Source organism: Sinocyclocheilus grahami, unplaced genomic scaffold, assembly GCF_001515645.1.
Source record: "Sinocyclocheilus grahami isolate Dianchi unplaced genomic scaffold, SAMN03320097.WGS_v1.1 scaffold202.1, whole genome shotgun sequence".
In the NCBI taxonomy this organism is placed as follows: Eukaryota; Metazoa; Chordata; class Actinopteri; order Cypriniformes; family Cyprinidae; genus Sinocyclocheilus; species Sinocyclocheilus grahami.
This window is the reverse complement of record NW_015505381.1, coordinates 922,610-941,802: the sequence shown is the minus strand read 5'-3', so window position 1 is coordinate 941,802 and position 19,193 is coordinate 922,610. Positions and strand designations below refer to the sequence as shown.

The window sequence follows — 19,193 nt, the reverse complement described above, 5'->3', positions numbered from 1 at the left end:
TGTGGGTCTCGTCCAATGGCAGCCGACGAGCCCTTCAGTGGCCCCGCCTACTTCTTCCAAGAGCTCCAGAAGAAAACATGTATTGATAACCTGTTGGAAAAAACTATTATACACGAAAACTGTGCACACTCAAATACAAAAATTATACTGTATAAGAATATTGTGTATTAGTAAGTATAATTAATCCCTTCATATAATATTATAGTTTAATAGTTTGTTTATTTATTTATTTATTTTAAATGGTTTCCTCCACCTGTCTAAGAGCAAATATATTACAGTTGATCTTATTCTAGCTTTATTGGATTCTTAGAGGACTTTCATTTAAACATAAACATCAAAATAAACATAACCAAATAAAATTATTTCTAAAATAACAAAAATGCATACCTTTTAAATAAATTAAATTGATAAAAAATCATTTAAATAATTTAAATTAAGTCGCGTTACTGTTTTTATTAAAACTGTCATTTTTAGTTATTAAACAGCACAGCATTCAGTCCGGACCCTAAAGTATATTTCTACCGAGTCTTCAGAGCTGATAACTTCTGCCAACGTGCCCCTATAAAGGCAGAGATCCCTCGCCTGTGTGTCTGTGAACAAGTGTCCATTTTCACTTTAGATAGGGATGAGCCGTTTAACAATGCAGTGAAAGAGCTGCTGGTGTTCAACAGATGTCTAGTGTGCCGTTGTCTCCATTAGGGTTAAATATAGTGGTGGAAGTGTGTGTGTATACGTGAGTGTGTGGGGTTAGCAGAGGTCACATGGATAAAGCTCACCACTGCAGCTGTTCACCAACACTCCGGCTATTTGTGCCATAGAATGCCGCCTGAATTTAGCAGAGCATGAACGTCACGGGAGAGAAACCATTGGCTGTCTGCTGAATCCACATATGCACAGGTCAATAAACATTACTGACCTGTTAATTCATAAAGATTATTTATTGTCTGTGATATAAACATGTTACTTTTTGAATTGTGCACAACTTGCCATCAGTGTTGCTGTTAAAACTAATACTAAAACATTTTTAATTGTTAATTGACATTAAGATGAATTGAAATAAAAATAGAAAATACAAAACATTTTTTAATGTTAAAGGTGTCATATGATGCTTTTTTTAAAGATCATTATTTTGTGTATTTGGTGTAACAGAATATGTTGACATGCTTTAATGTTCAAAAACCACATTATTTTTCAAATAGTGTACATTATTGTAGGTCCTCTATGCCCCGCCTCTCTCAAACGCTTCGTTTTCTACAAAGTCCCTCCTTCCGACAAGCGCAGTCTGCTCTGATTGGCCAACTGACCCAGTGCATTGTGATTGGCCGAACACCGCACACACTCGTCGGAAATGTAACGCCCCTCACCATAATAGCGAGTTTCATCTTTCAAAATAAATGTAAAGACAGAGCCCGAAAGGGGAAGTACAAAAATTACTACCTGAAATTAAATTTAAACAATTATTTTTTTTTACATTTAAAAAAAAAAAAAAAAGCTATAATAAATGTGTCAAATGCACATGACAAAATTACTCAAACCTAAACTAAAATGAAAGTATAAAAATAAAAGCTTTAAATATGAATAACAAGCCACACATTTTGGTGCCATTAATATCTTACAGTGTGGGTTATCATTAACTAAATCTAAAACTAAAACTATTAAAACATTTTGTTAATTGAAATAAAAATGAAATAAAACAAATGAAAACTATTTTTAAGAACCAAAATATTTTTTTTAATCACATAAAATGAAATATAAAAATAGTGCAAATGCAAAATATTGCTAAACATATATAATAATGTCTTTAATAGGGATAGATGATTGTTCAAATCTTTAAGCCTGACGAATAGTACTATTAGCATGTTAACAATAACACTCAATCAAGTTCAGTCCCTCTGATGAGACGGTTGCCATGCCAGTTCATTAGATTCTCCTTGGTTTTCTTCACTCTTTCTGCTAATGAAAGACTGCAGCTGCCTTTCCATCGCAGAAAACAACACACCGCTTCTGCATATGTGTGTGAGTCACAGTGAGCGGTAAATTAGCATCTGCCAGTGCTGTCAAAACCACTGTACAGTTCCGCTCAACCAGACTAATTACGTTAATGAAATGTTTCCGTGGAGCATTTGCTTGTAATCTAAAGGGGAAACGTGCCCTCCTGACTCTCCCTGACCAGAAGAAATCATTCAGCTCTTTGATGTGACTGAACAATCTTCAAATCTTGTTGCATTGTTTGGATTCTTTCCTTATTGTGCAGGCAAGCAATTTATGAATGCATTCATTTACAACACATCTTACATTTATTGAAACTGTTAAAGATAAGCACTCCACTGAACAGAAACCATAAAATACTGTACATACAGTGCTGGGTAGTAAGTGATTAAATGTAATCTGGATTCCAGCGGCTAAATAGGTACAATATCTATATATTTTTTTCATTTTGATTGTTGTCATTGTAAAAAGATTTATTTTAATTTTACATTTTTATGATTTAATTAATTATTAGCCTTTTATTAAACGCACGAACCCCAAGCTTTGATAATAACAGTGAATGGAATATATTTTAATTCTCTTTGTATTTTTATATAAATATGGTACAAGATTATCCTATTTAAATCAATGTGATAAACGAGTTAGGTCAAAAGTAATCTAAAAGTAGTCCAATTATATTACATGAAATGTGTAATATAATGGATTATGTTATAGATTTTGTCGTGTAAATTTCTAGTATTTTTTTTCCCCCAAAAGTAGAAACTCTTCTATTTTGGCTCTCAGATAACAATCAGTGTTGCAGAGAGCGTTCTGATTGTTTAATTGAATTCAACTATCAATTCAAATATAATTAATCAATGAACTTTAGTAAAACTAAATACAAAATGTCCTTCTTGAAATAATTATTATGATGAACAAATAGCTCAGTCACTGTTTAACATGATGATGGTTTAAGATGATCCAGGCAGATGTTCTTGAGTTATGGTCAATTTATTGCAACATCTGATATGTCATTGGTGACATCCACAAATGTTTACTTACTACTGGTACATTTGTGCTGTTTTGAATCATGATTTGATTTGTTTTCTGTGATGCAACAAGTTGATTGTATTTCTTAGTCATAAGCGGACCTTATGTAAAATCCAGTCAGCACAGTAAAGCTGCAGGACACCTAATAGTTCTTCATATGAAAGCTGTCAGGTTCAGCAGGTTCACGTGTGCTGATCTGAGTGATCCCCGGAGGAACACGTCTGCCTAATATCAGGAGATTTGTGAGTGAACAAATGCATCAAATCCTGTCTGAATGCAGTGTCATGTTGTCCTTCACCGGCCCTTTCCAGCTGCCTCGCTGAGCGTAACCATGGAGATGTAATGTTAGGTGACTGGTTTATTTTAATGGCAAAGCAGTCATTGATTTTGGTGAAGCTCCTAACCACATTATCAGAGACACCACTGTCTATCACCATCTCTATCTATCTCTCTATCTATCTCTCTATCGTTTAACATTCTATTGTTTAACATTCTATCATCTATCTATCTATCTATCTATCTATCTATCTATCTATCTATCTATCTATCTATCTATCTATCTATCTATCTATCTATCTAAATTTATCAGATTTGTCAGGTTTGCAGCAGGACTTTTGACTAACACAACTCATCCTCTCTTTAGATTAAGAAACTACTTTCGCAACTGTCTATTTTTTTTCTTAGAGTTACAGCTTTTATCCGTAATGTACTGTTTGCAGAGCGCAGTGGGTCGTTCGCTCACACGGACTCCTGACTGGGTGATCTGGTACAAATCTGGACAACAACTTATTAACATCCCCACACATCCCCAAAACTGATAATGTCTCCAGCATGTAAAACAGCACGTTGCTGAATGTTTCCATATGCAAGAGGGTCACATTATGGTTATTATCTGCTCAATACCCAAATGTATATATATATATATATGTATATTAAAAAAGCAGTAATATAGGAAATAAATATAGTATATATTTACTTTTTGTTGTGACTTCATGTGACATCAGTATTGTAAAGACTCCAGATGCTTCACCAGGAGCAATTAAAGTGTAACTAGAGCTAGAATAATCATGAAGTGAATCTTTAAATAAGGTATAATATGTGGCATGTAATTAATGAGTGTATACGCAATCAGGCATCTCTAATCAGCAGCAACTGTTATAAACTCAAAATAAAAACAAGGTTTCAGGACTAGCAATCTTAGATTTGTTAATCAGCATCCCTCGTCAGCTTATGCTTCATTAAACAGCAATGTGCTGAACTTCAGCGGGGTGCTCTCACACAGTGATGGGAATGCATGGGAATGCCAAGGAACGCCAAGTCCAGACAGAAGTCAATTTGGCTAAGAGTTTACCAATGAGGGCTGAACAGCAGCCAACATGAAGTACTTCAGGACTACTGGGAGCTTTTTCAAAACCACTGACCCTAAATATTAAACTTTGGCATGTATCTTACACCCCAAAGTCTGTGCTACAGACACATTGAAGGATGGATCTGAGCCATATCTAGAAACCAGAACATCACAGCAACCACAAAGCAACACCACCCATCCAATCAGAAAACATGCAATACACAAAGTGCAGGTTTTTCTGAAGCAGCCGGAGCTGAAGTGTTTTGCTCAAGTGGATAGTGGAGAAGAAAAACAGAGCAAGTCTTCAGATAATGAAGCACTCATACTGGGGTTTGAACCCGCTACCTTTAAATTGTCAGAACTAATCAATATCTACTAAACTCTTAAAAATAAAGGTTTCAAAAGGGGGTTTGGATTCCATAGAACCATTTTGGCTTCCTAGAGAACCTTTCAGTTAACAGTTCTAAAAAGAACCACTGTTTTTTCGTAGTGTATTTTAAAAATCTAAATTCTAAAGAACCTTTTTTGGAATGGATATTTGGAAGTTAAATTTTCCTCACCAATGACAATAAAGAACCTTATTTTTAAGAATTATGCCACATTTGTTAAAAATACAACAGAAAAATAAAAAATAAGTCATTTGAATTGGTCATCTGTGCATGTTCTTATATGAAAAGATTATATTTTCATAAAACTGTAATGCAACTTCAACTATGAAAAGACTGCTTAAAAATATAGAAAAGCAGCTGATGGTAGCCATTGACTTACGTATTATGGAAAAAAATACTATGGAAGTCAATGGTTACCATCAGCTATTTGGTACTGAAAATATCTTCTTTTGTGTTCAGCTGAAAGAAATTCATACAGGTTGGGGGTGGTCTGTGTCCTGGACTGGAACTATATACAGTATTTTATAGAAACATGTAACTATACCATCCATATCACAACACTGTCAGTGAAGAGACCTGAATCTCTAGCAGACTCCAACAGGATTATCTACAGTGCATCCGGAAATTATTCACAGCGCTTCACTTTTTCCACATTTTGTTGTTACAGACTTATTCCAAAATGGATTAAATTCATTATTTTCCTCAAAATTCTAAAAACAATACCCCATAATAACAATGTGAAAAAAGTTTGTTTAAAATCTTTGCAAATTTATTCAAAAGAAAAAAAGAAAAAAATCACATGTACATAAGTATTCACAGCCTTTGCCATGACACTCAAAACTGAGCTCAGGTGTACCCTGTTTCCATTGATCATCCTTGGGATGTTTCTACAACTTGACTGGAGTCCACCTGTGGTAAATTCAGTTGATTGGACATAATTTGGAAAGGCACACACCAGTCTATATAAGGTCCCACTGTTAACAGTGCATGTCAGAGCACAAACCAAGCCATTCAAGGAATTGTCTGTAAACCTCCGAGACAGGATTGTATCGAGGCACAGATTTGGGGAAGGGTACAGAAAAATTTCTGCAGCATTGAAGGTTCATAGCATGTAGTCTCTGATAACCTTAATGGACTCAGAGACTCAGAGCTGGCCTCCTGGCCAAACTGAGCAATTGATGGAGAAGGGCCTTGTCTAGACTGGTGACCAAGAACCTGATGGTCACTCTAGCTGAGCTCCATGATCATATATGCAGATGGGAGAAACCTAGAGAAAGACAAACATCACTGCAACACTCCACCGATCTGGGCTTTATGGCGGTGTGGCCAAACTCAATCTTCTCCTCAGTGAAGACGCATGAAAACACACTTGGAATTTGCAAAACAGCACCTAAAGGACCCTCAGACTCTGAGAAATAAGATTTTCTGGTCTGATGCACCTCAGTTCCAAGCATAATGTTTGAAGGAAACTAGGCACTGCTCATCACCTGCAGAGTACTATCCCAAAAGTAAAGTGTGCTGGTAGCAGGCTGTTTTTCAACGGCAGGGACTGAGGGACACATCAGAGTAGAAGAAAAGCTCATTGCACCTAAATATTGCGATAACCTTAATGAAAACCTAGTCCAGAACATTCAGAACCTCAGACTGGACAGAAGGTTCACCTTCCAGCAGGACAATGACCCTAAGCACACAGCAAGAGTCAGTTATAGACAACTCTGTGAATGTCCTTGAGTGGCCCAGCCAGAGCATGAGCTTGAACCCAATCAAATATTTCTGGAGAAACCTGAGAATGTGAGTCTGCCCCCATCCAACCTGACAGAGCTTGAGAGGTGAAGAAGCAAGGAGAAGAATGGCAGATAACTGCCAAATGATGATGAACAAAGCTTGTCGCATCAAACACAAGATTTGAGCCTGTAATTGGTGCCAAAGGTGCTTCAACAAAGTATTGAGCAAAGGCTGTGAATACTTATGCACATGTGATTTTTGTTTTTTGTTTTTTTAAATTTGCAAAGATTTCGCTGTGAATACTTTTCGGATCGATGCACTGTACAATAGGAACAAATGGAAGCCACTGGAAAACTAAGCGATATGATTCATAGATAGCTGGAGTATTTCTAGGTCGGTTGAGAAAGTTTGAGTAAATACACCTCTGAAAAAAAATCAAACCGACAAACCTAAACACAGAAAGAACACTTAAATTCCTCCTAATTTTCCTAGGCCTTCACAAAAGTCTTATCAGATCCAGATTTGATTTTGATTTGGAACAATGCTCAATTTGAGAGTCTCTCTGTAGTGTATATAGTAGAGCTGGGCATCCATACAGTGAATATGAACTATTAGAACAAGCCTTGTCGCATCATCAGTGACGATTCTAAGAAATCCAAGCTGAGAGAAAACTAAAAAAGTTGCAACAACAAGATAGTCTACACCAAGTAGAACCAAACAGAACCGGAATTAGACACTTTCCTAAAGAGTTAACCTCTCAAAAACAAACTCACATGTACACAGACCATGGTCGTGTGGGTCCACAGATCAGATCAATGCTCTCAAAGAGACTCTCTTCACACTGGAAAACAAACCCGGACTGATAAACCTGCTCCAAGTAAATGCCACGTGAGAAAGTTCCAGAATGTCATCAATGATCTGTTTAGATGTGGTGGGATACAGTGTTCCAATATAAAAAAACACAAGGGAAGTGTGTGTGAATTTGTAAGTACATCACAAGTCAAGACAAGCATTTTGTTACAGAACCCAAGAGAAACCGAGCTGACTAAACTATAGATGCAGGGAACATCAGGAACCAAACCTGTCAAATTATTTTGTGTGCAAAAGGAAATCAATGAATCGATGAACCTTTATGGAATATAAACACACACACAAATACAAATTTGTAGTTATTAAAAATTAAAACTCTTCACTCCTTCAAGTTATGGCTCAATATTTTTTTCATTTGAGGCCAGGAAGTTATCAAATACCCAAAGGCACAAATTTGAGAAATTTTGAGCTAGAATGAATCATAAAAGCAAACACAACCACACACATAGCAATCACTAGCATCTCAGTGGCATTGCTTCAGCGCTCTGACTCAGCTCTGAATCACGCAGACGGATATTGAAAGCTTTGATTCAGCAGGGGTCATGATGATGGCAGAGATGAGAGACCAAAAACAACTAGAGGGACTCAGGCTAAAGGCTGTTGTGTGGTGCTGCCACGACCCCTCTCAACCAAGCATGAGTGTTATTGTACCAGCGCTGAAGGGCAAACAGCACTGACACACTCCCACTCGACACCAATACAGCGGGAACACGATCCTCTTTCTCTGAAAGACACCAGACGAGACGACGAGAGACCACAGGCCAAAGTCCAACACTGCTGCTTTAACTGCTCTGACTGTGAGACTGAGTAACTTAACAATCTTAAATAAAAAACTGAGTGTCACATTTCAGCCCAGAATCATACCATGAAATAATTCATTATATTTAAAACTATTATAATAGGAAAATATGTTGATTTTCTTGCAAAATACAAATGCAAAACAAAGCTAAATAACTGCAAAATATTAAATGAAAAATGTATTATGAATAGCACATTACTTCTTCATGACAACATGTCTCTGACAACAATTCTGGTTATTAAGTCCAATTAAATATATATTGGGGCAAAAAAGACCACAGAATGCTTACATTTAGAATTTTTCTAATTCTATTCAGGCAAATAAGAAAAATCTTAATGTCTACTCAAAAATTTCTTCGTTTAAAATTTCATTTTTAATCCTAGATTTTCCCCATATTTTGAATCCTCCTGTATATCAGACACTAAATGCATTTTGATGTCAGCTCACATATAAGCAGGAGTGTATATGTGGGATTACATTTTTATTTAAAATGTTATTTTAGAGTGCACTGCTGACCTCTAGTGCTTGACATGTTTATTGCATCAACTTAACTCTTAGCTTGAGCTCCTGGATTTCACATCATTAAACCTTTGAATAATACATTTCTTTCACATATTTTCCAGTCTCATCACAGAGATCTTTTCTGATCTAGGCCTGAGAAAGGTATCTCCAGATATACCCTCTACCAATCCCAGGTTGGTACATTAGAGTGTTGCTGCAATTATGAAAAACTAGGTCACATCATCTGAAAAATGAATTAAAAAATATATATATTGATCTGTATATAAATTGTGTACAATATAGATCTGTCCCAGTTTATACAGTGACAAGAACAAGTAAACCATTGCAAAGAAAGAAAGAAAGAAAGAAAAATAAAAAGTAATTTTAGCGGTAAAAGACTACATTTCTAAGGTAAAACCTGTTAATTGGTTAATGGTAAATTCCCTTTTATATGATAAAAAAGTTGTAATTCTAAAGCGACGGTTTTAGATAGATGTAATTGTAAAATATTATTAAATCAATTAAAGACTGGAACTATATACAGTATTTTATAGAAACATGTAACTATACCATCCATATCACAACACTGTCAGTGAAGAGACCTGAATCTCTAGCAGACTCCAACAGGATTATCTACAGTGCATCCGGAAATTATTCACAGCGCTTCACTTTTTCCACATTTTGTTGTTACAGACTTATTCCAAAATGGATTAAATTCATTATTTTCCTCAAAATTCTAAAAACAATACCCCATAATAACAATGTGAAAAAAGTTTGTTTAAAATCTTTGCAAATTTATTCAAAAGAAAAAAAGAAAAAAATCACATGTACATAAGTATTCACAGCCTTTGCCATGACACTCAAAACTGAGCTCAGGTGTACCCTGTTTCCATTGATCATCCTTGGGATGTTTCTACAACTTGACTGGAGTCCACCTGTGGTAAATTCAGTTGATTGGACATAATTTGGAAAGGCACACACCAGTCTATATAAGGTCCCACTGTTAACAGTGCATGTCAGAGCACAAACCAAGCCATTCAAGGAATTGTCTGTAAACCTCCGAGACAGGATTGTATCGAGGCACAGATTTGGGGAAGGGTACAGAAAAATTTCTGCAGCATTGAAGGTTCATAGCATGTAGTCTCTGATAACCTTAATGGACTCAGAGACTCAGAGCTGGCCTCCTGGCCAAACTGAGCAATTGATGGAGAAGGGCCTTGTCTAGACTGGTGACCAAGAACCTGATGGTCACTCTAGCTGAGCTCCATGATCATATATGCAGATGGGAGAAACCTAGAGAAAGACAAACATCACTGCAACACTCCACCGATCTGGGCTTTATGGCGGTGTGGCCAAACTCAATCTTCTCCTCAGTGAAGACGCATGAAAACACACTTGGAATTTGCAAAACAGCACCTAAAGGACCCTCAGACTCTGAGAAATAAGATTTTCTGGTCTGATGCACCTCAGTTCCAAGCATAATGTTTGAAGGAAACTAGGCACTGCTCATCACCTGCAGAGTACTATCCCAAAAGTAAAGTGTGCTGGTAGCAGGCTGTTTTTCAACGGCAGGGACTGAGGGACACATCAGAGTAGAAGAAAAGCTCATTGCACCTAAATATTGCGATAACCTTAATGAAAACCTAGTCCAGAACATTCAGAACCTCAGACTGGACAGAAGGTTCACCTTCCAGCAGGACAATGACCCTAAGCACACAGCAAGAGTCAGTTATAGACAACTCTGTGAATGTCCTTGAGTGGCCCAGCCAGAGCATGAGCTTGAACCCAATCAAATATTTCTGGAGAAACCTGAGAATGTGAGTCTGCCCCCATCCAACCTGACAGAGCTTGAGAGGTGAAGAAGCAAGGAGAAGAATGGCAGATAACTGCCAAATGATGATGAACAAAGCTTGTCGCATCAAACACAAGATTTGAGCCTGTAATTGGTGCCAAAGGTGCTTCAACAAAGTATTGAGCAAAGGCTGTGAATACTTATGCACATGTGATTTTTGTTTTTTGTTTTTTTAAATTTGCAAAGATTTCGCTGTGAATACTTTTCGGATCGATGCACTGTACAATAGGAACAAATGGAAGCCACTGGAAAACTAAGCGATATGATTCATAGATAGCTGGAGTATTTCTAGGTCGGTTGAGAAAGTTTGAGTAAATACACCTCTGAAAAAAAATCAAACCGACAAACCTAAACACAGAAAGAACACTTAAATTCCTCCTAATTTTCCTAGGCCTTCACAAAAGTCTTATCAGATCCAGATTTGATTTTGATTTGGAACAATGCTCAATTTGAGAGTCTCTCTGTAGTGTATATAGTAGAGCTGGGCATCCATACAGTGAATATGAACTATTAGAACAAGCCTTGTCGCATCATCAGTGACGATTCTAAGAAATCCAAGCTGAGAGAAAACTAAAAAAGTTGCAACAACAAGATAGTCTACACCAAGTAGAACCAAACAGAACCGGAATTAGACACTTTCCTAAAGAGTTAACCTCTCAAAAACAAACTCACATGTACACAGACCATGGTCGTGTGGGTCCACAGATCAGATCAATGCTCTCAAAGAGACTCTCTTCACACTGGAAAACAAACCCGGACTGATAAACCTGCTCCAAGTAAATGCCACGTGAGAAAGTTCCAGAATGTCATCAATGATCTGTTTAGATGTGGTGGGATACAGTGTTCCAATATAAAAAAACACAAGGGAAGTGTGTGTGAATTTGTAAGTACATCACAAGTCAAGACAAGCATTTTGTTACAGAACCCAAGAGAAACCGAGCTGACTAAACTATAGATGCAGGGAACATCAGGAACCAAACCTGTCAAATTATTTTGTGTGCAAAAGGAAATCAATGAATCGATGAACCTTTATGGAATATAAACACACACACAAATACAAATTTGTAGTTATTAAAAATTAAAACTCTTCACTCCTTCAAGTTATGGCTCAATATTTTTTTCATTTGAGGCCAGGAAGTTATCAAATACCCAAAGGCACAAATTTGAGAAATTTTGAGCTAGAATGAATCATAAAAGCAAACACAAACACACACATAGCAAACACTAGCATCTCAGTGGCATTGCTTCAGCGCTCTGACTCAGCTCTGAATCACGCAGACGGATATTGAAAGCTTTGATTCAGCAGGGGTCATGATGATGGCAGAGATGAGAGACCAAAAACAACTAGAGGGACTCAGGCTAAAGGCTGTTGTGTGGTGCTGCCACGACCCCTCTCAACCAAGCATGAGTGTTATTGTACCAGCGCTGAAGGGCAAACAGCACTGACACACTCCCACTCGACACCAATACAGCGGGAACACGATCCTCTTTCTCTGAAAGACACCAGACGAGACGACGAGAGACCACAGGCCAAAGTCCAACACTGCTGCTTTAACTGCTCTGACTGTGAGACTGAGTAACTTAACAATCTTAAATAAAAAACTGAGTGTCACATTTCAGCCCAGAATCATACCATGAAATAATTCATTATATTTAAAACTATTATAATAGGAAAATATGTTGATTTTCTTGCAAAATACAAATGCAAAACAAAGCTAAATAACTGCAAAATATTAAATGAAAAATGTATTATGAATAGCACATTACTTCTTCATGACAACATGTCTCTGACAACAATTCTGGTTATTAAGTCCAATTAAATATATATTGGGGCAAAAAAGACCACAGAATGCTTACATTTAGAATTTTTCTAATTCTATTCAGGCAAATAAGAAAAATCTTAATGTCTACTCAAAAATTTCTTCGTTTAAAATTTCATTTTTAATCCTAGATTTTCCCCATATTTTGAATCCTCCTGTATATCAGACACTAAATGCATTTTGATGTCAGCTCACATATAAGCAGGAGTGTATATGTGGGATTACATTTTTATTTAAAATGTTATTTTAGAGTGCACTGCTGACCTCTAGTGCTTGACATGTTTATTGCATCAACTTAACTCTTAGCTTGAGCTCCTGGATTTCACATCATTAAACCTTTGAATAATACATTTCTTTCACATATTTTCCAGTCTCATCACAGAGATCTTTTCTGATCTAGGCCTGAGAAAGGTATCTCCAGATATACCCTCTACCAATCCCAGGTTGGTACATTAGAGTGTTGCTGCAATTATGAAAAACTAGGTCACATCATCTGAAAAATGAATTAAAAAATATATATATTGATCTGTATATAAATTGTGTACAATATAGATCTGTCCCAGTTTATACAGTGACAAGAACAAGTAAACCATTGCAAAGAAAGAAAGAAAGAAAGAAAAATAAAAAGTAATTTTAGCGGTAAAAGACTACATTTCTAAGGTAAAACCTGTTAATTGGTTAATGGTAAATTCCCTTTTATATGATAAAAAAGTTGTAATTCTAAAGCGACGGTTTTAGATAGATGTAATTGTAAAATATTATTAAATCAATTAAATCAAAGTGTGCCATTTTTTACTGTCAATTTCAGATTTATATATATATATATATATATATATACTTTTAATTTTTTTGATAGATTTTTCTGAAAACTGTTTTAGGGCATTTCAGACCAACAACATTTGGAGCAAACAGAGTCAAGCCCAAAGAGTTTATGATTAAGCTTTGCAAGAGACTGGAAAATAGTATTAGCATCAGAAGAATCTTCAGACAGACCAGAAACTGCTTCAAACAAGAGTGAGTGATTGAGACTGCTGGTCCTCCTTCACGGCTGTCCTCCTGCTCGTCTCGAACACAGAGGCTGCTGGATCCAGTGAAGGCACAAGGTCAAAGGTTAATCCTCCAGACACCTTCAGCCACCACCAAACCTCTCTCCTTAAAGCAATTCTCCTCGATTCCTCCCTGCTCACCATCCACTCCCTCAGTAAGTGCAGGTTCCACAGCACAAAGTGGCAGGATGGTAAACAAAGGGGGCACCCACTGAAATCAAGAATGCTGTAGATCAGGGCTGTCCAAACTCGGTCCTGGAGGGCCGGTGTCCTGCAGAGTTTAGCTCCAACTTGCCTCAACACACCTGACTGAAAGTTCTATGCCTAGTAAGAGCTTGATTATCTGGTTCAGGTGTGTTTAATTAGGGTTGGAGCTAAACTCTGCAGGACACCGGCCCTCCAGGACCGGGTCTGGACAGCCCTGCTGAAGATGTAGGGTTGACCAAACAAGTTGGTGCCACCCATTAGCCAATAAACAACAGCAAATATGACATAAAGGGCTCCGGCCAGCACAGCGTAGAAGTGGGTGAGATGAACTGGTGTGGAGGACAACAACAGACCCACAGCGGTCTGGATACTGTTGATAACATGGATGTTGATGTTGAAGGCTGTCAAAGGGGTGAATTATGGTCCAGTATAGAAAGGAGATGGTTAATGAACAACAGAATCCAGGAACCACTGCAGACAGAGAGCAGCGGGGAGAGAAAGGAGGCTCTCACATTCACTACTGACACCTAGTGGAGGCAAAGACTGCATGAAACACATGTATAGGCCTCTTTTTTTAATTCCTAATTTTTGATCAATGATAGAAATTAATACTTTTAGCAAGGATGCATTACACTGATCAAGTAACATTAAAACATTTACAATGTTACAAACGATTTCAAATAAATGCTGTTCTATCTACTCATCAAATAATTCTTAATTTATCACAGTTTCTTCAAAAATATGAAGCAGCACAACTGTTTTGAACATTGATCGTAATCAGAAATGTTTCTTGAGCAGCAAATCGGCATATTATTATGATTTCTGAAGGATCATGTGACACTGAAGACTGGAGTAATGATGCTGAAAATTCAGCTTTTATCACAGGAATAAATTACAGTTTACAACATATTCAAAGAGAAAACAGTAATAATACTGTAATAATATTTCACAATATTACTGTATTGTTGATCAAATAAATGCAGCCTTGGTGAAAAAAATAACATTTCAATGGCATATGTACAGTATAAACTGCAGCAAAAGATTTGACTGCAACATTGGTTAAATGAAAGTCAAAATAGTGCTGTTCCTTTTAAGAAAAGCTCCTGCAGCACATGAGAACAGATAATGCTTGATGTTTTATATTGCAATCTAATCAGGGTTCAACAATAAGGACTTTTTCTGTTGAGCTCAAATTCTGTTCATATAACTAACTAAACAAACAAACAAACGCATACATGCATACAGTAATGCATTTATATTTGAAATACAACTATAACTCATTAAATTCATAAATATATTTGCTGGAAAACACAATGCAAAACAATACTGGCTTCTGTGAAAACTCAGTTTGTACTTCTCTTAAGACTTTATTTTTGTGCTCTTATAATGCAATTGCATAACTATGACTTAAATGTTTTTTAAGCATGACTTAGAATAATTTATAAAGTCACCGTGTGGGATCTGTGTGGCAATCAGTGGTATCTGTGATCAGCAACACACTGCACAACACTTTTACCTCTTGAGAGCAGCAGCTGATTTCCAGGAAAGCCCAGGCCAGATTACAAAGAGAAACCAGACAGTAGATAGCCATAAGACAGTATGAGATATGGCTGAGAAATGTAGGTGTGTTGAAGAGAATAGCTGTGTAGATAAACCAGCTGAAGGTGTAGAGCAGCATAAAACATCTGTACAGAAGCCACAACAATGGAGGAATGTCCCACTGCGAACAAACAAACAAACAAAAGAAGTTATTTCAATTTCATGCTTCAATATGATGGATTTTGGAAAATGACGTTTACATTTTAACCTATATTTTACACATATGCATTTATTTACACGTAAATTATAACAACGAAACTGGTGGCATTGCTGACATAACTACTGTAGTCCAGTGGATCTGTTTTTCTTACAACCAAGAAGATCTGCTTTTCTCTTGGTATCAGACCAAGTAGTTTAGGGCCAGCAAAAACCTTTGGCCTGATTCTTCCAGCAGTGTTTCCATCATGAATATGTGTGCTTGAACTGACTTTGTCTTCATCTACACAAATCATCGTGTGCATGTAGTGACTCAAACTCACCCGTGGCTGAGGCAGAAGCTCTGGTTTAGAGGGGAGAAGGTGGATTTTGTGAACTTTGAACTCCTCCTTCTAGCTCTGTGTCCAACTAGCACCCATGTTGGTCACCAATAACCACTCCACCTGACTGTCAAAAACATACCACAGAATTAGTTAAACACTGCATACTCGGAAGCCAGTTCACATTTGTGTAGACTGCAAAAACATGCACATTCAGTATGCATTAAATCATATTTGAAAAGGCTTTCATTTCCAGTATTTCTGGTTTAAAGTAATGCTGTAATTATCAAAAAATTCAGACCTGCCCTGTAAAGTACTATTATTCACGAACCTTTGCAAGAACGCATCCACTGTGAAATGCTATGAATGTGCTGCAGACACCAGAAACATGCATAAGTCTAAGGCTCCAAATGATGGTGTTTTCCTACACCTTGATATTCTGATCCATCAGATGTGACCGCGATCTCATGTTCACGTGTCCGTAGCAGGACAGACACTGCTCTGCTTGTCTGGGAAACATCTAATGAAATAACTGGAGCTGCAAACCGTAATGGTGAACATGTGAATCTCTCATGCATACCAACAACATTAACGCCGAGACGAGTCTGAGATGTGGCTAAATGTCAAAATGCCCTCACTAAAAGTCCTGTGGAAGTACCATGGTACAAGTATGGTATCAAATGGTGAGCATTAACACATGATGATCATGCAATTTTGGTCAGTTCACCCTTAGAATTATTTTGTATTATTCATTTATTTTATTGCTTTCTCCATGATCACGTTTTTTTTTTAACAGTGTGTCACTTATTTTACATCTGCTGCCAACTTACGTCTAAATATATTTACTTTTCTAGAGAGTTTTGGTCTGATGTGAATAGATTTAAATTGGGGTCACCAATTTTCAGCATTAGAGGTCACTGCAATCTGTTACCCCTCTGTATTTGATAGGCTATAACACCGGCATTAATGTTACCCAGATTCACTTTGCTCTGATATGAACAGCTGCAGATATAGGCTACCGCAGGGTCACCAAATCTGACTAAATTTGTTACTCCACTGTATTTCACACAGAATGGCTTTAATGTTACCTATATTTATTGTTTGATGAGCGGACTGAAGCTCGATGAGTTACGGTGGATGGCGGATTGACCAATAAGACTCAAGTAAGCTATTCTAAATACGTGTAATTAAAAATAAAATAAGTTTACACACCAGCCAGTCATCAATATGTTCCAGTCAAGCTCAGGCAATAACTAAAACAAATAAATTGTAATTTCATTGAACTTGTGATTATTTGCATAATTACATGATTCACTGGTTTTCTGACAGGACTGAAGAGTTTAGGTTTTCATTGGAAACTGAGGGACTGACAGTTTACAATTTATCAAACGGAATGGAACGTTTGGAGTGAAACAAACCAACTAATAGCTCAAAATATCAGAATTCGCCAAATACTTATCTTTGTGCTGTTATTTTCCCGCCAAAATGGTGTAACTTCCTGTAAAAATGATGTCATTGGGAACTGGCGTTTGTTATTTAAAGGGATTTTACAAAAAAAAAAAAAAAAAATAAAAAGGAAAAAACTATAAATTAATTGCCCATTACAATAGCACATCAATTAACGCTGTGTTTGACCTTTCGATTATAGGAAGGAAAGATGTAAATAAATAAATAGTGTTTCATATTAAATCGTGTAAGGTGTGAAATATTTGTCTTTGAGGGCTAAAATATCTATGGCTAAAGTGACAAAAGTGGCGCTCGCCGCGTAACCATAGCAACAGTATGATGTTCCAGCTCTATCTGTCATATATATATATATACAGTGGGTACGGAAAGTATTCAGACCCCCTTACATTTTTCACTCTTTGTTATATTGCAGCCATTTGCTAAAATCATTTAAGTTCATTTTTTTTCCTCATTAATGTACACACAGCACCCCATATTGACAGAAAAACACAGAATTGTTGACATTTTTGCAGATTTATTAAAAAAGAAAAACTGAAATATCACATGGTCCTAAGTATTCAGACCCTTTGCTCAGTATTTAGTAGAAGCACCCTTTTGATCGAATACAGCCATGAGTCTTTTTGGGAAAGACCCAACAAGTGTTACCCCCCACTTCTCTTACTTTCAAGAAGATATTAAAATTGATATTAAATCTTTATCTACCACCTGTACCAAAAAGGCAACTAAAACTTTGAATGTATGCTCACTTTTTAGCGTTTTTGTATCATTTTTATCTGATCATTATTTTGTGTTTTGAGGGAAGAGTATGTTTTTTGTTGTGTGATCGGTTTATTTTATTTATCTTATTTTTTCTCATGTACTTATTTCTTTTTCTACTCTTTCTCTTTTGATTTGTAATTGCTGTATATTGTTTGGTCATCCTTGAACCCCTGGCTCTTTTCCTTTGCATATGTTCTGTCACACTTGTATATCTGAATAAATGTTCAATAATAAAAAATAAAAATAAAAAAAAATATATATATACCATAGACTGTATAAAAACAGGTAGGCTATATACATATCTATGCTATCCGTGCCGTTCCGTTTCGTAAACCTCGAACATGCGCTCCAAAAATAATTGTCAAAATGGCCTTTAAAAAGTTTACCCGATGACAATCAATGAATAATTCACGATTAGCAAATTTTTTTTTCAATATATATAAAAAAGAAAACAGATAGAATAGAAAAAGAATAGAGCAAGCTGTTAGAGGTCTTCTTTTCTTTTGTTAATTGTATAATAAATAAAAAGAAAACAAATAGAACACAAAAAGATTAGAGAAGCTATAGTTAGTTTTTTTTAAAGAATAGAATTAGAATAGAGTGCTAGAGTTAGAGGGTCAAATAAAGATGGAAGAGATGTGTTTTTAGCCGATTCTTGAAGATGGCTATAGGACTCAGCTGCTAAATGTAATGTTGCATGGCTTTTGCCTCTCTAGTTTCTTGCCTCTTGTAAATCTCCTGCGTGTTTGAACCTGTTTTTATAGTCTATGGTTTGAACGTGTTGTGCTTGTTTTGCTGGTTTCATTCATTCATCGCCTGCGGCATAGTTTTTAATCCATGGAATGCTAGAGCAACACCTTATTCACAGGAATCGACTTTTCTTTTACTCTTCCAAGAGAACAATAAACTTGTAATGTCACGGCTGACAGACTAGGTTGAGAAACTTGATGTGTCAGTGACACCAACACACTTTCACCAAAGCAAACAAGAATGTTATTTTTCCTTTACACATAAAAGCAACAGTATCCCATATGTTCATAAACCATGATGGCTTACAGGCCTATAAACAGTATACAGTACATTTTCATGTCCCCATCCTACACATCAACCTTAATATACTGGATTTTTTGAAATCACAATATTACACAATGGAGTGAATTAGAAAATTGCAGTACTTTGTTGACAAAAGGTTGCGGTTTTTGGGTTAACACCTACATGTACTGGGTTAAGCTAATTGAAACTTGTTATAGCACATGCATATCATTGCTCTTTTGTTGATTTTGATTGCTTCCATTGTGCGCATTTGTAAGTCGCTTT

At 36.5% G+C, this 19,193-nt stretch overlaps 1 pseudogene; it reads right to left on the bottom strand.

Annotated features, from left to right (window-relative positions):
* Nucleotides 1-39: 39 nt before the first annotated feature.
* Nucleotides 40-15,816, bottom strand: LOC107595441 (uncharacterized; annotated as a pseudogene).
* Nucleotides 15,817-19,193: the final 3,377 nt, after the last annotated feature.